Source organism: Trichechus manatus, unplaced genomic scaffold (assembly GCF_000243295.1).
Source record: "Trichechus manatus latirostris isolate Lorelei unplaced genomic scaffold, TriManLat1.0 scaffold00152, whole genome shotgun sequence".
In the NCBI taxonomy this organism is placed as follows: Eukaryota; Metazoa; Chordata; class Mammalia; order Sirenia; family Trichechidae; genus Trichechus; species Trichechus manatus.
In genome coordinates, this window is record NW_004444088.1 from 6,294,162 (window position 1) to 6,317,779 (window position 23,618).

Consider the following 23,618-nt stretch of genomic DNA (forward strand, 5'->3'; position numbering starts at 1 on the left):
AAACTAAACTATTTTTGGTTTAAAGAAGACTTCAGGGGATATTTTTGGTTTAAGATTTAGGGTTTAAAGATTATCTCAGGGCAATAGTTTTGGGGTTGATCCAGCCTCCATGGCTCCAGAAATTTGGATTCCATGAGAATTTGAAATTCTATCTGCATTTCTCCCGTTTTGATTAGGATTCTTCTACAGAATCTTTGATCAAAATGTTCAGTAACGGTAGCCAGGCACCATGCAGTTCTTTAATATTTTTGATGTTTTAAGACTGATAAAATTATTCAAGAACCTTCATAAATCTCAAAATGCTTACCTGGGCTTTGTTTACTTTTGTCCTAGGTTTTGAAGGTTTTGGAAGTAAAACAGAAAGCACTGGTACATGTTAAATCAACTCAGCTCAGGAACCAAATGGGACCACCTGCTGATATCTTTGTTCTCCCCTATAGCGTGGGTCTGGTCATGAAAAAAAATCATGGCTTTTAGAAATGTTTTCAGCTATTTTTCTACAACTTCATTCTTGATGTATTTTTTTTAATAGCCAGTTTGAAATACATGCACATACACTTCTAATTTTGCCACTATTTGTTTTACAAATTTACTATATTTAATACTTCTGGTTTTCAAGTGAAATAAGTACTGAATACCTTAATAGTTTTAGGATGTTAAGTAATGTTTTCAGCTTTTCCAATGCTCATAACGATGCTTGATTTTTCTATAATCTCTTTAACAAGTAGTTATTCAGCTTCTTTTATAATGTCCGTTCAACAAATACTTATTAAATATCTAAAATGGGTGAGAACTCCTCTAGGTACTAGTTATACAGCCATGCACAAATAGATCAACCTCTGCACTCACGTAACCTACCTATGTATCTCTTTCTGACTCTGCTAATTGCAATCTGGCTTTCAACATATGATTGAGGATTTAAACAAGTGCATTTAAATTTCAAATTTTAGTTTTTTATTTTCCTGTCTTTTCGATTTGGCATGATTTTGTCTTTCGATTGCTATATTTTATATTTGTGTTGTCTATCGTTTTATTTTTATTTAATAAATTTTAGACACTACACAGCCATTTACATTACATTAAAGAATAAGACTACAAAAGCACAGATACTTTTCCTCTTTTGTGTGCCATAGAGCAGCCTTTCACTTTCTCATGATGGATTCCCATGGCTTTTTATTTGAAGGTTCCTGTAACAGTTAACACAACCAAATGAATACTCCCTTTTAAGATAATCTAATCAAACCTTATTTCCCTCAAAAGAAGATAACAGTACACCCGCAGGACAGTGTAAAGATTAAATAATATCAAATAGATAAAAGTTCCTGGCCTATCACTGGATTAAAGTTATTTTTCCCTCTTTAATTGGCTTGTCTGGTTTTACCTATAGACTGGAGTCATACAGGGGGAAAAAAAAAGATAATCCTTCATTCTTATATAAATTCTTCACATATTTTAAAGTTTTCTCTTCTTCTGAGTAAACTCCACTAAATCCTTCAAACATTTCTCAAAAGGTATGGTAAAGCATTTCCTCACCATACACAGATAACTTGCATCTGATGGGACTTTAGTTTAACTGTTTAATATGGTATCAATTATTGAACACAATGTTCCAGAAATGATATGAATTGTACCAGGTAAAACAAGGTTATCATTTATCTTGTTCTTGCTATTGGATGTCTGTGAGAGCCCCTTAGAGTAGAGTTACTTTTTAATAAGAGACAAACACTCTGGTGGCACATTTTGAAGTTATGATTATGTAATTATCTTAGGTCCCTTTTTATAGGAATTTCCCTAAAGCCTGTTCTTTCCCATTCTTTATTTGTATAATTGGTTTTGAAATGAAGAATGTCTCTACATGTATTGTATTTCAGTTCTTTATTCTTTAATTTAATGTATGTTAATTAAGCACCTACTATGTGTCAACTATATTCTATATAGTTCTCTAGATGTGGAGATTGCAATGAAAATTAAGACGCAGTATGGCCACGTAGAACTCACACTCAAGCAGGGAGGTGGATATGTAGAAAGATAAAGTCAATGCAATAGATGCTGATTTTAAATCTCAAAGACTTTAATGGCTGACCCTGCCTTTGTGAGTCTGAGGAGGGTTGGACTGAACCTTGAGTAAACTGTTTATAGTCTCAAAGAAATATGGTAGGGTGATGTGGGGTGAGGATGGAGCCATTCCAGGAGAGAAATAGAGCATGGGCAAAGGTATCAAGAAGCGAAGTTTAGCCTGAGTGCAGTTTGATATACGGCTGTTGTTCAAGAGGAAATGATACTGAAGGAGAGATTGACTCAGAGCCTAACAGAATAAGTAAGTAAATCAATACCAAACCAAAAAAATAAATCAACATTAAGTTGATTCTGGCTCAAAGCGACCCTTTAGGACGGAGTAGAACTGCCCCATAGAGTTTCCAAGGAGTGGCTGGGGGGTTCGAACTGCCGACCTTTTGGTTAGCAGCTGAGCTCTTAATCACTGCTACCAGGGCTCCTAAGTAAATAAATAAAAAAAACCAAAGCCACTGCCGTTGAGTCGCTTCCAACTCATAGTGACCCTATAGGACAGAGGAGAACTGCCCCATAGAGTTTCCAAGGAGTGGCTGGTGGATTCGAACTGCTGACTTTATGGTTAGCAACCCTAAGCTCTTAACTACTGTGCCACCAGGGCTCCGAGTAAATAAATAGTACGTATTTTTACCTATGGGTAATAGTGAGGCTAAAGAGGATTTTAGGTCTGGAGACCTTATTTAGGCTTTTAAATATTTTATGTAGTTTGGGGTACAGAATGAAGTGGGGGAAATTAGTGATTTAAGTCTATAGCAGTAACCTGGATGAGAGTTGATGAAGACCTGAACTAAGGCATCAGCTATGTCAAATTGTATCTTTTCTGCATATTGTACATTCAAAATTATTGATCAAAAGATTTCCATAATCTACGCCCCTATACCACCACCCGTCAGTTTGTTGTACTGTGGTGGCTTCTGTGTTGCTATGATGCTTGAGACGATACTACTGGTATTTCAAATACCAGCAGGGTCATTCATACGGAACATGTTTCAGTGGAGCTTCCAGACTAAGACGGAAGAGAAAGAAAGACTGGTGATCTACTTCCAAAAATTAGCCAGTAGAAACCCTGTGGTTCACAACAGAATACTGTCTGATGCAGCACTGGAACAAGTTGGAAGGCATTCAAAATACACAGTGGCCCCAGCAATGGACTTGAGCAACCAACGATCATAAAGATGGCACAGGACCGAGCGTCTTGTACGTGGGTCACCATGAGTAGGAGCTGACTCACTGGCAACTAACAACACAAACGCTACCTTCTAACATCTCGACACGAGAATCAGAGCCCCATTCTATGCTGGCTACTAGCTATCTCTCGGTACCTTTAGCTACAGCTAAAAATCCACTTAAAATATTTTCATTCTGTTCATATTTCTGCATTTTATCCACTTAGATGTGAAGAAATTGTCCAATTGTTCATGTCAAGTATTCCCTTGTTTATAGTTCCATAAAAAGAAACTTTGACTTGCATTGCAAAAAGTAGGCTTCATTGATTACATGGACAGTAAATAAGCTTTAAACATTTTTTAAAACAATCTAAAATGTAAATATGCACTTTCACACACGTGTATGCTATACACACACATACACACTATACTCATACATATATCTTGCATTCACACAGAAATGATGTGACTTTTACTTAAACTTTAAAAAGGAAAATTATTTCTGAAGTATACTTTTGGTTTTTTTAATCGTTTGGAGAGGCTTGACAAAAACAAAATACAAGACTTGCTCATTCATTGATATTTCATTAAAATTCATATTTCTGAATAATCTTATTTTAGCATGTGAAAGGACCAATTCCTTATAGACAATAGAATCAAATAATACCACAACCAAAATATCACCTACATTTACCTCCAAATTATGCTCCGTAAATTGTTAAATGGCATTTGACCATTTATAAGAGTTTTACAAAGCCTGTTGTTTCAGTAAGAACAAGGCTTTTCAATTGAACTGTATAAAACCAATGCAGTAAAACCTTAGATGGCTTAGGCTTTTCTATTTCCAAACCTGAACTCCCAACAGACGTCCAAAGAGTTTTACAGAAACCAGAACTTTCTCTGCTATTGCACAAAAACCACACAAACATACAAATGAGTTCTTTTTTGTAATAAGGCTAAATAAATACAGTTTGGGGATTTTTTTTTTTTTTCTTAACTTTGCTTTGTTTCTGCCTCTCATTTCTCCTTAACCTTCTCCCTGTCTTCTGTTCTCTGTCTTTTCTGTGTGTTTCTCTCCCTGTTTTTCCCCATAATTCTACTTTCTTGTATCTTTTGTCTTCTAGGCGTCCCCCAGGCCCAGGCCCCTCTGGACCCTTCTTAGTTGCTTTCTTTGCCTCGCAATTTGCTTAATGTGCCTGCTCACTTTCGTTTTTAATATTTGCTTCACAGTTCTTTTCTCTTTTCTCTTGGGTCTTTTCTTACTCGAATTACATTTTTATTTCTCTTTTTATTCCTCTGTTGCTTTCTCTGTCTTTTTTGCTCTGGATTCTTCTTAGGTGTATTTTCTCTTATGGGTATATTTTTTTCACGCTTTATATTTGGTCCTTATTCGGCCTTCCCCTATTTTAACTTCTTAATTCCCTCCCTGATTCCACTGATGCGTTCCACATTTTCCTTCCTAATTCTTCAAAATTCTTGTCTCATATTTCCTCCTAGAACCATCCAGTTAGTAAGCCATAACAATAATGCTCTAATAAAATAATTTCAAGTATCATTTCCCTGAAAATAGCATAAGGTATGCATTTTTTATTGTGTTGTTTTTATCTGATGAACTTCAAAGGATGCGTTAGAAGTATTCTTTTTTATTTTACAAAGATAAAATTTATCCAATTGTTTTAAAATTATAAATATGTGCTGTATATCCTGTTCCCCTTTCTGCGGCTACACTGAGAAACTTAACTCTACTTAGAAGACAGAAATGATTCTAGCGACAAAGTTTAGCAACTGGATTCAGCCTGTTCTTTGATGGAATTGATTTACAGTTTTTTGCTTTCGTCTATGTGATTCAGGGAAATCTTAACCAAAACCACATGTTTTGTGCATGCATACCAGAAGCCTCTCACCCTTTATTGGTGGGTGCTATGGATTTGTCAGGATGGATGATGGGAAATGATGATGCTGATCCCGTCATTAAACACTACTTATTAAACTTATTTCAGTGTGTGATACTGCTTTAAGCTTGCCTGAGAAATATTACCTCAGAAACTGTTACTTATGAGAAAGGGGCAAAACTGCTCCTGTGAATCCGGGCGCCACTTTACACCCTTGCCTTCCTTAACAAGTCAGGCGTCTTGTTCCGTGTGACATGCCCCGTATGTGGTGGTATGTTTACCGGGGATTCACCGATGAGCTGGCAGGTATTCAGAGTGCCGAGATGGAAGCTGCTATATGTCTGAATGCTGTGCACAAGCTTGGAAGGTATGAGTACGCATTTCGTAGTCTTGTGATGCAAATACTGACTTCTAGGTTTTCTGGATTGTTAGTAGTGCTAGGGGGAGGGCAGGTGTTTCCTTTTTTTTATGCTACCCTGTGTCCCAAAGCAGCCACCCCCGCACTGTGCTACGGTGATCACGGGTCTTACTCTGTCTGTGTTAAAGAAAGTTAAATAAATAGATAAACAGGTAAATAAATAAATGTGGGCATACAAAAATAGTAAGAATTTCCACTTCTTCCCTTAAAAAAAAGAAAACTGTATGAGGGAAATAAAAGATAAATTTTTTTCTAAGTTAGTTTTATTTCCTATGGATTTTTTGTTTTAATTTTTTATTGTGTAAAATTGAAATAAACTATTAGAACATTTTTACTCAGAATTTAGATGTATATCTAGATAGCTTAAAATGTTATCTATCTATCCAGAAAGTTCTCTGTCTCTGTATCTCTCTATATATCTTATGGGACTGAAACTAATCTTTTCTGAAGGTAGGAAGCCCACACCACACACACACATACACACGTACGTACTGGGGAAAGACTATGGATGAAAGAAATTGAGCAATTTTTAAAAGAAGTTATACATCCCGACAACCTAGAGTTTAAAAAAAAAAAGTGTTTCTTCCAGGAAAGAGGATAAAGTAGGCAAATAAATATTACTCTTAAACAGTACATATTGACTTTAAAGCTTTAGAAGTTATGAAAATTAAAAAAAAAATGAGAATTTTCTATTCCAGGGTAAAATCTGCAGAGAGTTATACAAAATGCTGATGTTTGATGTTCACCTATAAAAAGATAATGCAATTCTCTGCATAGATTATATGTTTTAAAAAAAAATACCCACTCTTCACTTATCAACATAGTTAGGTTCCAAGGACCAGGTCATCATGTGAAAATCAGCGTTATGCAAAAATGGAGGATGACCACATCAAATCACAAAAATGGAGGATGACTACATCATAACATAACTGCCAAACTACTGAGAATCATGGCTTAGAGAAGTTGACACATAACCTTAACCATCACAGCTAGCATTACTCTTGCCTTGCATCTCAGCGTTCATTACTGCCAGCTGTATGTTGTTAATGTGCAATATAGTGGGATGGTAGATTTTTTACTATTGTCCTACATACGAAATGTTGGATAACAAGATATTCGATAAATGAGGAGTAGGAGTATAAAAGAGTTTCTTTCTTGAGAAAACATAGAACACACTAATTTTTTTTTAATCTGTCTCAATATACTTGAAATGTCTTAATTCTATTCTTTTAAGACTTGCCTTACACTTGGCTAGAGCTAAATGTCATTTGACAGTTATTGGGTAGTATGAATAATTCTTGTAGATAAATTATTTCATAACCATAGTTTTGGTGGAAAAAGAGATGAGAAGTCATCAAAATACATCATTGAAAACAGGAGTGTTTTATTTGACATGCTCATGATAATTTGTCCCTTGTTGTGTGTACTGTAAAAACCCACAAAATTGCCTGCTAAATGTTAGGTTTTCCAGAGTCCCCCCAAAAAACTGCAAGTTAAGCTCAAACTGATTTGAAGATGGAGAAACGCAACTTTACAAGCAGAGATATGATCAAAACCCACACTGTATTAACACTAAAGATACAGTAAACTACATCCTGCTGTATTTTTTTTAATTCTGACTTACATTTATCTTGATTCATTGTCATCATACTCAACATGATTGCACTCAATCTAGTTTCAAACTTCAATATCATGCTTCAACTTCTGACAACATAGTTATAAGGAAACAAAGTAACTTTTACAGTTGATGAAGTACTATCTCACTGTTCATTAAATTGTTGAAAGTAGACAAATCTTCTAGCTACAAATAATATTAGTCATATGACTACAAAAAAAGTAGAACCCCTTTCTCCTGAAATATTGTACAATATAAATTTTGATTCTGGAACATAACTTTAGATATACAGCTTCTTCTGCACATGGAATAGTTATTAGCAAGACAAATACCGAGTGCGAGGTTTGAAGATCAGTAAATTCACTGGGCCTTTGTTTCTCTTCTGTAATTTAATTCTCACATTTCTCTTACCATAGATATTAATTGTGTTCTAAAATAATAACCCTATAATTATAGTCTATGTTTTAAAAATTACTTCATTTTTTTGTATTAATATATTAATTCATTTTGTGCATTTTTGTATTCAAAGGAAAAGTTAAAAAAAATTACAGAAATGAAAAATATTAATGATGTTTCAAACCATAGCCACGCTATAATAAAATTGCATATAGAAATATATTCCCCAAATATAAAGCATTTATGGAATTTTAATTAAAATGTTTAATTTTAAAAGAAAAAAAATTTATTGTAGCAAAGAGTAGAATCTAAATCAACTTATGGGTACGATATTTAGAACATTTAAATTGACATATTGTTATGCGAAACATTCAACATTATATAATTTATCACTTAGATTTAACTTTATTTTAAATTCATTCTTTGAAAGCATGTTTCATCTAAAGGGGGAAAAAAAAGAGCCCTGGGTTTTAAGTCTTTGTTATTTTTCTCTCTCCCCATCCCCAACTCATTCGAACTACAAAAACGCTTTGGGAGAGAGAAAATTTTTTAAAAAGACAACATAATTGAACATCTGGAATGTCCAGTGATTTGATATATTGTCTTATATGTTGAAGAATATTGAAGAAATAGAAATGGAGTGGATCAGAGATGGTTAAAATAAGGTGAACTGACTGCTTTTCCCGTTGTATTTGACACCGGGTATGCCATACTCTGTAATTCATTCGCTGGCGCTGTGCCGCTTATGCCCCACATCACACCATAACTTTAACCAAGCATTGTTTCTGCTGTAGATTTGTGAGTGGACATGAGTCTGCCTCACTTTCCTGGTTTTGATGTCTCCAGCAGCAATTTATCCTGGTGTGTTAAATGTGACAGTAAAACCATTAACAGAAGTGCACACCAGATGGTTGGCTTCATAAACTCAGTATTTTTTCTTGTCTGTTCCATCCTTCCTTCCTTCTTTCTTTTTTTTTTTTTAAGAGGAAAACTAGTTTTTCAGTACCTGAAGATGAAAGAAGCACAAACGAAAATTTAAAATGATAAAGCCTGAGTAAAATTTGTATCATTTCCTTTTCTTGCTGTAGCGTTTGTCACTGAAATACAAATGTCATGGACGAAAGAATAAAATATCTCAGGCATTAGGACGGAATGATAGCTCATTCATATGACAGTGACTGCAGGGAGGACAGAACATTTCTCAGAATGTAGCCATTCTTGTGGCAAAGATGATAATGACAAGCAGAAATGGGGCAAAATTAACCAATTCTTGGATCTTTATAAAGAAATCTTACGAGTCTCCCCTAATGTGGTACTAGGTACTCCATTAGCTAAGAAGTACAAAGAATGGGGGAGAAAAGCCTTGTTTAGGTCCAAACCAAACTTGTTCAGTTTGCTTCTCTCAAGAGGAGCGTGTCGGGAAGGTCTGTGTTTCTACCAGTAGATGTCAGCGCAATCAACAGAAATACCCCAGGGGCTTGGAGAACTGAGAGTCAGATGATAAAACCCGAAAGGACACAATGAAAATAAAACAGAGAGCTCGTCAGAGGTAAATTCAGTATAAAACAACAAAAGCCCTAGATAGTTTGGGTTTTAATTTTCTTTAAACAAAATCTGATACGGCTCCTGCCATTATAACGCTAGTGTCTAATGAAGTGCCCGAGGGCATGGCTTGGGAACATGACAGGACCTTGTAGCTACTGTTCCTTGGTTCCCCTACTGGATTTACTGGGTTTGTTGCTCCCTTGGCAAGTTGCTGGGATTGCTTTTTAACCCCCGCCTGCTTTAAACTGAATACGCAACAGGTTTCTTGGGAGGAGTCGTGTGCTACTCCTATTGCTTCTGTTCGGAAGCTGTGGGGGCGGGGGTGGGCGGGGGCAGGGTGGGCCCTGCCGGTTGCCATTTTCTCTTCCTCTAACTTCTTCCACGAGGTTAAAGGAATTGGTGGTTTTTAAAGTTTTTTTTTCTTTTCTATCTATCTCAAGGAGCCACAGCACTACAGCTAAGGATTATTACAAATGTGGATTTGTGTTTATGAGTGTGTGTACGTATTCTGATATTTTGCTCAATTTGGCAATTTTTGTAAATAATAGACAATAAATCAGCTCCTGGGAGCAGTTTAGCTTGAAATCAAATGTCACAAAATGCACATTTCTTCTGAGCCCGGAACCTCGACCAGGTGCATCTGTGAACGCCATAGTTCTACAGCAGCTCGCCCTGGGTTAAGTTGTGTCTTTTTATAGAAGATCCCCAATTAGAAAACTTTCTAAGCTCATATTGCTGCTCTCTCGCCATGGCAATAAAAGTCCCTTCCATGTATTTTGCAGGCCAACTTCATGTCTTCTTTTTGTGGAAATCAAGAGGATCAAGGCAGGGGTAACTCGACCATTTGTATTTTTTAATCACCATTTCCCCATCTTTTCCGTGAGTGCTAGAAAATGGATGTGCCTGTCCTGATTACTGTGGCCTAATTAATTAGAGCCAAGTGTATAACGTGTGAGCTCCGTTAGCTAAAGTTCTCTGAATTCCTGTGTAGGACAGCGCGCGACGCTACATCCAAGCCTGACTGAAAGGAGACTTTTAGCATTGACTGAAATTCAGATAACCTAAGGTGATATGTTTAGCTTGTCCTAAAGCTTGTCCTACGAGTGTTCTGGCTTTTTCCGTGTCCCTTGAAGTGCTAGTGAAGGTGACAGCCTCACAGATCTCTTTTGTTCCAGTCTAAAAAAATCACTCAGATTTCCATTAGTCCTCCTGGCTCTTTTGAACACCAGCCTTTTATTTCACACTTAAAAGAAAATATGTCAAGTATTTTGGTCACCAAATATATCCTACCTCCAAATGTCAGATGGTGATGATTAGATCCTATATACTAGACATCCTTTAAAAAAAACCCAGTCTTCTCTCACTAATAATTCTGTGCCTTTAAAATAATGACCATTATTTGCAATCCTTCTTATATTTTGTAATCTGCTTGGGCTAAGCTATGAGAAAAGGTTGGTAGAGATATGCAATACCGGAAATCGGTGGGAAGAATAAAAACAAATGAAAGGTAAACAAAACTATTGTGGTTTCTCTTAAAAAATGTAAGTGAAAGAATATACAATAGCAGATGAATCTATTTTATTCTGGGTGCAAAAAGAGAGAGCAAAGTGATAACCATTTTCATCAGAATGTAAAATTTACTGTGAATTATACTAAGAAAACTACATTAAACTTGACATTGTCCCTTTAAATCTTCTCTTCTTTGCAGCTCTGCTTGCCTCTGACTCCTAAGATTGCCTGATCTTCTTTTCTGAAATTCTTTCAATTAGTTTTGGATCCATCACCCTAAAGTCTCTGAAATTGCTTATTGTTAGAGATTTCAATATTTACTCTGATGACATTTTTTTATTCTCAACACATTGGAATTCTTAGTAGCTTTGAATTTACTTTGTAGCCTTTAGTCCATATAAATCTGACAATCAAGATTTCTCTCAGTTTAATTTGCTTTCTGTTGAGGATTTAAATGATATTATCCCGAAGCTTTAGCCAACCACTTCCAGTTCCTAATCCTTGGCCTTCCTCACTGAGGAAAGCCTGCTCTCAGTTTTCTTTAGCCCTCCTACTTAATCTCTGACTTCTGGTAAATTGCCATCATGTTTAAAATCTGCAATTGTAACTCTTTCCCTTAAAAAAAATTCCTGCTCACAAAGAACAATATAACTAACTCGTATCACCTTATTTTGTAAATTTCACTGAGAGCAGTGGAAGAAAGTCGATGCTGATCAGCTCTAGGAATATCTTAACTGTCATCAGATCTAGAATGAATTTCAGTCAGGATTTTTGTGCTTTCATAGCATGTAAATCGCACTTCTTAAAGTCAGAAATGGCCTGGCTATCTTGCTGACACTCTCGAGCTCCTTTTGGTTGGGCAGCTGCCACTTTCCACCAGGAAATTTATTAAAATATGTTTCAGTCCTGCAAAGGTCTACCTGACATTGTTTGTTGATTTTGTTTCCTATTTAATTCCAGTTTCTCTCAGCCAGGACTCATCAACAGATTATGTCCCTTGCACAGTAGGTCCCTTAAGGGTTAGATCTGAGTGCTGTGGAGATTTGTCCAGGAACACGCACTGCTCTGAAAGATACCGTCTGCTCAGCCGTGCACATTTCCACGGCATGCAGACCGTTCGCTCCACTTCGAGAAATACTAGACACGTTCTTTTCAGTGGATCTGTTGATTTGGCCAGCTGACTTACTGTGGGGAAATCGCCAAAAGTTTTCTAAAACTGAATCCAGATAAAACAGAATTCCTTTGGATTGGACCTTATCCCTAGGTCGATCAACACTCTTCCATCACATTGAAAGTTGGCAATTCACTCATAACACTGGTCCCGAAGGGGAGAACCTTGGTTTTATGCTTGACTCCACTCTGTCAGTTATGAATTGTGTAAATATAAATATTAAACAGTTGTATTTTCCTTTGAGAAATATAGCAGGGATAAAGGGAATAGAATCTATTCAAGATCTGGAAGTGTTGCTCTCTGATGGCCTGTTTTCATTCATACTACTGAAATTCCTTACTAATTGGATGGTTGAGTAAGTGCCTTCTAAACATATGCATGTTAATACTAATTTCTGGGAAGCTAAGCAATATTTTAAAGGAGCTCGGGTGGTGCAAATTGTTAAGAGCTTGGCTGCTAACCGAAAGGTTGGTGGTTCCAACCCGCCAGCGGCTCCGTGGGAGAAAAGAGCTGGTGATCTGCTCCTGTAAAGATTACAGCCTAGGAAACCCTATGGGGTAGTTTTACTCTGTGACATGTGGTTACTGTGAGTCAGAACTGACTCGACAGAACCCAACAACAACATCAAGCAATAATTTGCCTTCTTAAAAACAGCGTATTGAATTGTATTCTCTTCCCAAACCTCCTTGAGACAGGAATGGATTTAGAAATTTCTGGGTGACAAAGATCTTGCTCTTCCTTGTTCTAGTTACCCAAATAGCTAGAAAATATAATGCAGAGCAGCACTGGAGAATATGCCACAATGAGAGCTCCAACTTTAGATGAATTGTGGTGGGAAGAATTTCAAGAAGAATATCTAACTCAATGGATAGGAAGGTAATTTACTTCTTATGTTCCAGCCAGGTTTCATTATAGATCTATGAAACTGGGATAATCCATACATGCCAGTGAAGACTTTGGCAGTCAACAAGGAGAGATGTAACTAACAACTGGGTCTACTTTCAGGAGAAGTTTACTTTGTTGTTAAAAAAAAAAAAATCACTGTAAAGCGTTTCTGTTAATGTTTTATTTAGAGATGGCATTTGATTAGGACACAGAGCTATACAGATTCTGCCCTGAATCTGTGTCTCCAGCCTGAGGGCCATAGGCACAGACATCAAAACAGAGTAAGATGGTACTTCATTACCATCTGTGACATTGAACATCAGATCTGAAAGAATTCCTTGGGTGGATTAGGCAGTACAGGGAGTTATTCTGCTAGATTAGTGAAAGTAAAAAGCTAGAACAAAGGAAGACTGAAATGAGGCAAGAGTATCTCTTATAGGCCATACTTCTTTTCCTATCTTTCAACAGATAATTGATCTCAGTGGTTTGTACCTTAAGCCTACAATCTGTAAATTTATAATGCAGAGGTCCTTGTCTACAGGCGACATGATGTGCATACAAGCATGAATTGCAATAGCATCAGTAGGGAGCTGGTTACTAAATTATGGTATATCCATTCAATGAAATGTTATGCAGTGGTCAAAAAAAATGGGGAAATTTCTTATGTACCGATATGTAAACTCTCCATAAAACATAGCTAAGTAAAAAAGAGCAAGGTATAATAGCGTGTGATTATATGTTAGTTTTAGTGTCAAGAGTTAAGAGAGGAAGTTTATATATGTTTGTATTTGTATAATAGTGGAAGGATGAACCAAAAGGCTAATAAAAATGGTTATGTTGGAGCAGATGGCAATGGGGAAGAAAAAGGTTGAAGTGAGAGTAAAATTTTTACTGTAAACCTTTCCATCTTCCATAATCTTTAAAATTTATTACTCCCAAAAGTAGGGAAAACATTATTTTTTTTTTGTATTTCGCACTTAAGTTTTAATCCCCTACTTGTAATATTTAGTGGTTGAATTTCTCTCACAACTTTTACAAAGTTTTTCTGCCTGTCCATATAAACAAAGGAAATAATTTGTAAGACAGTGTGGTTCCTACAAAATGCAGTGCTTGGAGTCAAACCCAGAGTCTGTGCTATCTAGCCGTATGATCTTATAAAAATAATGTAATTCCCTAAATTTGTTTATAAAATTTTCTTATTGATAAAATGGAATTAGTGGTGCTCCACAGGGTTGTTTTGAAGCTCAAATGACATCACAAATGTTAAAATGAAGGCAGTTTACTTTTGTTGTTATTTTGGTTACTGGAAGGATCAGTCTAAGAAACATTTATCTGGAGTTTTCCTATAAATGAAAAAAAAAATCGAAGAAGTTTCTCTTTTTCTTTTTGAAGTCACAGTCTTCTTCTTGCCACTTACCCAAAGACAAATGTGATTATCCGCTCAATCATATTGGAATAAAATAAATAGGAAAACACTCCACAAGTGAGGGCCTTAGATGAATGCAAGGGACAAATGACAGAGGCAGGCAGCAGTCGTTCAGTGGTAGGATTCTCACCTTCCATGTGGAAGACCTGGGTTCAATTCCCAGCTGGTGCATCTCATGCGCAATCACCACCTGTCTGTCATTGGAGGCTTGTGTGTTGCTGAACAGGTTCCAGCAGAGCTTCCAGAATAAGATGAACTAGGGAGAAAGACCTGGCAATCTATTTCCAAGAATCCACCAGTGAAAACCCTGTGAATCACAAGAGCCCGATCCCATTGTGCATGGACTCGCAGTGAGTCAGGAACCGACTTGAAAGCAGCGAACAGCAACAACAGAAATGCAGTGGGGTGCGGCTCTTCTTTATTTCCTGTTGCAGCAGCTTCATCTTTAAGCTGACACAGTACGTTACAGCCACAGGCCAGAACCATACTTTGAAACTCTTGGCGACTCTGGTACTTGCAGCCTTGGATATGGTTTTACCTGATTTGCAGGTGGACTAGGCCAGAGACAGCCAGGGTCAGAACTTAACGAGTAAAGTGGACTCTAATGCAGAATCTCTGGTGCTCACCACTGCCAAAGAAAAAAGAGCTTTCTTCGTGTTTCCTGAAATCAGAGTGAGTTTGGATACAGAAAGACCCATTTTTTAGAGTGGGTCAGGGAAGGGAGGAGAAAAAGAGGGAAAGACTGTTGTTTCTACGATTGTTGGTGGTGGGGGCAGCCAGGTTAAGAAATAATAGAAGTATGTGGATAGTTCTCGGAAATACCGTACAGGCATCTGCAAAACTGAGGAACCGGACTGCTGGAACGGGATTTTCTTTCACCATCCCTTCCCTCCATTCTGATCCGTTTCCCTTCCTTTCTGTCTCTCTCCACCAGGACTTATCCATCAGTCCTAGAGGGGGTGTAGAGGCTGCTGTGGGGCTCTGTCCCGATGTTCTCTTCAGGGGTGACTCAGCCTTCTGCCAGAAGCTGGTTAAATTGATTGCTAATGTCCCACAGCTACATCCTTCGCTGGGCATTGCCTGGGGTGGCAGATAATTGTATCTATTCCCCAGGGTTATGCCCATGGACAGGCTGATGGTGGCATATAGAAACGCTCACGTTGTCTCAATTTTGGATATTTCTGAAGGGCAAACAGTTCTCAGTAGGTTTGGCTGAGTCCTCCGCGTCACCATACTGAGAATCAGCTTCTTGCGCCCTCCATTCCTGCCTTCCTCACTTGCTTTCCACTGCATCTGCAAGAGCACTGCATTTTTTTGAACACAACTCTGTTGCAGAGTCTGTTTCCAGAGAACCCAGTCTAAGATAGGCGTGTTAGTAGCTTCAATGATGCTAGAGGTGGCTAACTGATACTCAAGCCACACACGCAAATAAATGTGTTCCTCTAAACCCAAGGGTCTCAGACATACGGGATCAGTTTGGTTTACTTACTGCCTGCCCACAGTCATCCCTTAGGTATCTCTTGTAGATTTGAGCTACAATTCTTCAAGTCCAGAAAATTTTACTGGAAACCCTCAGAGTAATTCTTACAAAGCCGATTTGTTCTCTGGATAGCCCTTCAGAGTTTCTAGGCTGGTCTTAATTAGAAAAACGAAAACATTTTCAAGTATTATCTTTAATATCACATTAAGCTTGTTCCAGACCAACAACAATCCCAACCTTAGTCCTGGAATTTCTAATATTTCCCTTAGGTTTTGGGTAAAGATCTGATTAGGTCACTTATTAAAGACAATTTCCCTTCAATGCTTGGTTTACTTCTTTAGAGATAGAGAAGTTGTATCTTTATGATTCCTGCTAAGGAATTGATGATGACTTTAAGTGACAATTATTTCTTTCTCTAAATCTTAATAGATTCATAACCATTATTATGTGCTAGCTCTAATTCCACAATGTCCCAAATCTTCTCTGACTAAGCCATTCTCTTTCTGATTGCCTCCGATTTTGGAATTCTGGTAGTTAAGTCATTATGACTTAGCAATTGCTAATATATGGACTTAATTCTCCTGACTGTTTCTGTATCTCCCAATGTAGAATGAAGATTTAAAACATCTTTATGCTTCTCTTGCATCCACTAGGCATCTAACATAGTAGTCATTAAACATAAAATATGCAATCTATCAATTGTAACAGTGACATGCAGTTGATCTGTGCAAGAATAAGGCTGGAATCTAGGTGATACTAATAATAAATTTCTGCTCCATAGAAAGAAACTATAGGGTTGTGGTTAGGAGACTGTACTTTAACAACAAACTTGAGCTCAAATCCCAGGACCACAATATTCCAGCTTGTCTTTGGCAAATCATTTAATATCCATGGACTTTAATTGCTCCTTCTTTACATTTAGGATAGTAAGACTAACTGTCTCACTGAGTTATTGGAGGAATTGGTGCCTCGATTAATAAAATGTACGGCATGCAGGGATTAATAAATGTTAAGTGTTGTTATCATCATCATCTTAGAATATTATTCGGATATATTTCTGGACTCACTGTCATAAAGGTAAGAAATAGCGTAGTATTGCGTTAAGATAGTATTTAAAAAATCAAATGCCTTTCCGTTTTTTGTCTTTAAATAATTTGTGTCTATAAATAAAATGAAATATTTTTAGGGACAGAACTGATGTCCTAACGCGGTCTTGTTAACCTTCCTTCCATAGACGCATGTCTGAAACATTCTGTTTAATCAGCGTTGCAGTAGCAAGATACATTTTTCTCTCCATTTGTTTACGCGGGGTCTTCACCATCTTATCTTGCTCATCTGAATTCGTCATGTCATTGTTTATGATGTGCTATGAAATCCTTGAATAGCCCTGGTGGCACAGTGGTTAAAGCACTCGGCTGCTAATCGAAAGGTCGGCAGTTCAAACTTACCAGCTGCTCTGCGGGAGAAAGATGTGGCTGCCTGCTTCCATAAAGATTACAACCTTGGAAATCCTGTGGGGGCAATTCTACTGTCCTATAGGGTTGCTATGAGTTGGAATCGACTCAGCGGCAATGGGTTAGAGACCGTGATGTCCTCAAGGATCCCTGATGTGCAATGGTTAAACACTCCGCTGCTAACCAAAAGGTTGACAGTTTGAACCCACCCAGCAGTTCCGTGGGAGAAAGATGATTTGCCCCCATAAAGATTATAGACTAGGAAACCCTACGGGGCCGTTCTACTCTGTCACATGGGGTGTCTATGAGTAAATATCAACCTGAGGGTACCTACCAACATGACATGAAATCCCCCTAAAAAACTTTTTTCTCATCTTCCATATGTCCTACACTGACCCCAACCAAGATGTCTCATCTTATGTGTATAAATTTTTGAAAGAGAAATTAACTTGAGCTGTAAACTTTCACTGAAAGTATAATTAAAAAAAAAAAAGGATGTCTCATCTTTGAGTTCTCTAGGCTTTATCCCCAAGTGAGGCTTGTAAAAGAGCTGAAGACCAACTGTATTAGTTACCTATTGCTGTGGTACAAACGACCTCATAATTTAGCAATTTAAAACAACCAACCAGCAATTCCTATCTCACGGGTGCTGTGGGTCAGATGCTCGGCACTGCTTAGCTGGTGCCTCTGGCTCCAGGCCTCTTACGAGGTCACAGTCAGGCTGTCAGCCAGGGCTGAGGTCTTATCTGAGTATTCCACTGGAAGAAGTCACTTTCAAGCTCACTTATTATTGGCAAGATTCAGTTCTTTACAGGTTGTTGAAAGGAGTCATTGATGGCTGTGGGCAGGAGGACTCCCTCAGTTCCTTGCCACAGGGAAGCTCACTGTAAGGCAAAAGTGACATTCTGTCACCTCTGCCACAGTCCATTAACTTGGAGCAAGTCCCTAAATCCAAGTCACACTCAAGGAGAGCAGATCCCACACGGTGTGAATACCAGCAGGCAGGGCGCATTCAAGGCCATCTAAGAGGTGTCTGCCACACCAGTCATGACGGAGAAGAGCTGTGTTGAGTGTGCTGAGCTAATATATTTAGAAAAAAAAGTCTGTTGCCCTTGAGTGGATTCTGACTCAAGGTAACCCTACGGGTTTCAAGAGTGGAACTGCACTCCATAGGGTTTTCAATGACTGTAATCTTATGGAAGTAAACTGACAGATCTTCCTTCCGCAGTGCTGCTAGGTGGATTCAAACCACCAACATTTAGGTTATTAGCCAGGTGCAAACTGTTTGCAGCACCCAGGGACCTTTGCTAAATGTGGAGTAACATGTGAAGTACAATGTTGTTGTTGTGTTTAAATGGTTAGAGTTCCTTAAGACATTTTCTGTTATGTCTACTACAATTATTTTCTGATGCTGCCTCATTTGTATACATTTAGTCAACATGTTTGCATTTTAAGGGTTGTATGGGCTCAAACCTAACAATGATCGTGAGGATGTGCAGGACCAGAAAGTATTTTGTTCTGTTGCACATGGGGCCGCTGTGGGTCAGAACGGACTCAAGGACACCTAACGACACAATGTGGAAACAGAGTGACTCATAGAGTGGAGCGCAAAATGAGAGGGCTTGTTTACTGTTATCCTGGATGGACCCTGCGTTTACTGTTGACTCTTGGAGAGTTACCAAATAGCTGTCGACTCCTCATTTATAAAAAGGAGGCAAGAATTTTAGCTTATAAATAATGTGGCTTTGAAGAACATCTCTACCTGTTCTTAATAAAGCACTTAACAGTAGTGCTTTGAAATCACCTCCATGCTCTTATTGGCTGTTGGGTCCATGCTGAGGTGCGCTTAATACCAGTGGTTTTTATACTACAGTGAAAACAGCAAAAGACGCTTTACACTTGGGGTTGTACACATATTTTAAGCTGCTTAATAATAATTTACTGGCAAATTCTAGATTCCCTTCTCTCGATTTTAATGTAATTTTGATGATGACTTAAGGGACAGCTTATTGCAGAAGCACTTCATTTATAAATGGAAAGAAAATTAATAGAACAAATGATCAACTCAATAAAATTAAAGTGAACAGGGAAGGGGTTTTTAAGCCAGTAGCTTTCTACTCTGTCACTCCCTTTTCTTGTCTTAAACATGAGGCTTGTGGACATTTGATGACAGCTATCTCCACTTGGAAATGCAAAGCCTACATTTCTTGAAATGAAAACAGGCCCTCCAAGTCATAATTTGGCATTACAAAGTTAAAATTACATCCCACTTCAGACAGGCTGCTTTAATTAGGAAGCATCCCAAACAAAAGACCTCACTTCCCAACAAACATTGACCTATTATGCTAATTGGAATGGTCACTGTATAAGCCTTGGGTGGATCTGAAGAAAATAGATGTTATTCTGGCTTGAGTTTCCAACCACGTTCATTTTGCTAAATTGCATTTCTTTAGGAAAGGAGCTTGGTAGGCTACAAGGGTTACTAATTCTATTAAATACTCTTTTAAAACATTGTTATTCTTTCATACTTAACAACACAAAACTTTAACCACAGTCTATTTTAAAATGATATGGTTCCATAAACAGATTGAAATACTTGAATAATCACCTCAGGATAATTAGGTTTTCTAGAATGACCACCCTGTCCCTTTTAATTTTCCCAAGCTGCAGTTCTAAATTATGCAAATCATAAAATTATGTTTTAAAGAACACGTAATTTTATAGTTGGTTTGTATAATTTAATATGAAAATTGACAGGAGTGATATACGTACTTATAGGACAACATGTTCAAATCTAAATTGCCCTGTAACAGGACCAGCCTACATATCCATCTTCCTGTTCTTCCTTCTGTTTTCCAAGTGTCTGAAATCAACAATTACCAGTCGATATCCCCCTGAGGGAGCATTTCAAGGAAAACATGTCCAGGTCAAATAATCAGACATATATTTTTTTATAAAAGCTTAATAACTATTATGTCTACTGGTGAAGCCATTTTTACTATTTCAGAGTTTGTTGTTGTTTGTTTTGTTTGTTTGCTTGTTTTTTGAAAAGCATTTGTCAATATTACAAAGAACCAGAAGGGAAATTTTTAACTGGGTTCATTTCACATTACCAATCGGAAATTTCTAGTGTTTTCTTTCCCTTCCATGATATCCCCATCTCCTTCCCAATTCCTCCCCTTTCTTTTACTTGATTTAATTTAATTCCTGATCGACATTTTTATGTCTTTTTCTGTCCATTATTCTTCCTCTATTCCTTCAACAGGACATTATAAATTGGAGAGAGTTTATAATCTCTATTTCTGCAATTTTTAACAGAAATATACTACATATAAACTTTATGTATGTCTTCATTTTACTTTTTGCTAATCCCATATTTTTTTCTATCCTCCTATATCTTTTTTTTCTCACATAACTTCCTTCTGTGTTCTTGCTGTAGTCCTTTTTATCATCTTTTCTTATTTTCAGTGGATCTGTATCTGGTCATAAGTAAATAGAAGAGGTCCTGAAGCAATTTATTTTTTTGAAAGAAGTTTTGTTTTGTTTTCTTTGGAATTTCTTCTTGGGTAATTTTCTTTATTCCTTCCCTTATTATAAAGTAAAATTAATTGAGAAGAGGACCTTGGATGAAATACATATATATATACCTTGGTTTTTGAAAAAAAAAAATATGTATAATGATTGGATTCTGGACAGCATCAAAATACAAAACAATTTATATTCAAGGTTCTTAATCAGATGTTTCTTTATACAGTCTATTGATTAGAAAACAGAAATAGTTAATAACTTACGAATATAGCATATAGCATGCAAAATGCTTAAGGGGCTTCTCACATGATCTGCTTGCCCTGAAAACTAAAACTGAATTGCATTGTCCATGGAATTCAACCAAGTATTCTTCATCGTAATAGTAGTTGATGAAGAAATTGTTCCTACTTCCTGCCTCTGGATTAAAAATAAAAACAATATAAAAATGAATGTTCAGGATAACTGAATCCATACAGGACAATGAGAGCCAGATATGTCTAGCAGATTTAAGCATAAATAACTCTGGAAATTTACATTTCTTTGATCCCCGTTTCATTGGGAACACCCGGATGGCACAGTCTGTTAAGTGCGCCACTGAAAAGTTGATGTTCGAAACTACCCAGAAGTATGCAGTAAGACACTCCTGGCAATCTCCTTTGCAAAGGTCACAGCCGTGAAAACCCTGGGGAGCAGTTGTACTTTGTGCAGTGGGTCGCCAGGAGTCGGAATCAGCCTGATAGCAACTAACAACAACAACAACACAACTAGATGTAGCTAAAAGAATTGTTAATCTGTAGACCCGACAGTGTCACCTGGGATTGCTTTGTTGGAGAGCGCTGATTGAGAGGGTGTATTTGGCCTGGCCTAGGGGATGGAATTAGAGCCTTGCATTTCAATATCCATGTTAGGTCTCAAAGGCTCCTCACTAATGACAGAGCCATGGTTTCAGCTCAGGCTCTCTGCCCAGGCAGTGCCCTCTCTGAGGTACACTCCACCTCTCCTCTAGAAGGAGCTTCAGAGTATAAGGCAAGGATGACAAAGATTTGATAAATAATAGAACTCTTACTAATTGAAACCATCAAATTTGAAGGAGAGAGCTGTGGGTTATTAAATGGTTGTCTTAAAAGTCTTTTACGTCTTGGATAGCCACAGATGGACATATGACAGAAAAAGTGCTCAAAATTCAGGACTGGCAATAAAAGTCAGCTATGGAAAAATTTTTCCAAAAATAAGTGTTAAAAAGAAGAATGCTTCATGAAAGAATGTTGTAGAATCGCATTCTGTTGAAGACTGAGTAATGAGGGCAGCCTCTTTAAAAGTAATAAATGCTCTGTTTCTTTGTTAACATTTTAAGCTTTCTTTTCAAAAATGTCATAATATTTGCTTATAGTAAGGAATAAGAACTATCATACATATATACGTAATATGTATGTATATATACATATGAGTGTAGGTATGTGTATGTGTGTATATTTTCACTTAATAAGTTATTTTGATGCCTATATTTGTAAGAAAATATGTATGAGCTTCATTTTTTTATAATGGTTAAACTGTATGAATGGGCTATAATTTAGCCCATGAATCCCCCGCTGATGGACATTTAGATTACTCCCATTGTCTTTCTGTTACACACAGTGCTACAGCAGCAACACATCTCCAAAAATCTATCTCTTTCCTTCATGAGATTCTTACATGATAAATTTCTGCAGTGAAATTGAAGGGTAAAAATAGTCATGTAACTTCCCCTTCTAAAAGGTTGTTCTCATTTATATATCCGCCAGTGTAATATATGAGATCCCATCATTATAATTTTGCCAACATAAATCATGAAAAGTAATATTTAGTTTTCAGTTTTTGATTTTCTTTTTTCTATCCTCCTATATCTTTTTAAAGCCTATTTATTATTATAATGTTTGTACATTGTGATATGCCTATTTTGCCCATTTTATTGTATTTTTTGTTCTTTCTTATGACTCTTTATTTTACGAATATTTAAAATTTCTCTTCGGTATATATTGCAGATATTCACTTCCAGTCTCTTATTGTCTTTTTAACTGGAGTGGCACTATTTTGTGGAACGACACCATTTAAAGACGAAGGTGGTTTCCAGTCCCTTCCAAACTGATATTTCTAATAATTGACTCCCTACCTCAATTTCTTTCTGACACTTATATGTTTGATTTCTAGCACAGCTTCATAGGAGAGAGAAGAGAGGGAGAAAGGGAAAGAAAGAGAGAGAGAGAGAGAGATTAAAACAAATGAATAAAACGTGATAGTCCAAAGCAAGATTACTCACTTAACACTGACTCAAAAATTTATTTTATCTTGATGCATCAGTTTTAGAATGGTGTGCTGGGTGGTAGGGCAATTGAGAATAGCTCTGAAGTCTACAAAGGACAGCTCAGATGGATAACATCAGCGCACACATATAAACACAATGTACCTGTGGAAGTTTCATTAAAAGTAAAGCACCAATCACTAAACATCATGTGAAAGAAAACTACTCGAGAAACCAAACCAAACCCATTGCCGTCGAGTCAATTCCAACTCATAGTGACCCTGTAGGACAGAGCAGAACTGCCCCATAGGGTTTCCAAGGAGCGCCTGGTGGATTCAGACCACCTGCCTTGTGTTCGGCAGCCCATCTCTTAACCACTGTGCCACCAGAGCTCCACAGTTGCCATAAAACATATACAGCAATGAGTATTTTCCAATGATGCTTTCAATCGGAATTTAATTCAAATGCTCCATCCAGTCCAAGTGGTTGCCTTCTGCAGATAAGAATGGCCTTTGTCTGGAAGGGGGTTTCGGTGATTTGGGTGCATTGTTCTTGATTTTCCCAGTACGCCCTGAGAAATGCAGTACTTCACTCCTGGTGCGTCCTTGTCTGTTTTCCCGTGTTGTCGTTAGGGGCCGTCCAGTCAGTTCTGACTCACAGCGACCCAATGTGACAGAGTAGAGCTGACCCATGAGGTTTTCTAGGCAGTAGTGTTTATGGGAGCCCTAGTGGTGCAGTGGTTAAGCATTTGGCTGCTAACCAAAAGGTCAGCAGTTTGAACCCAC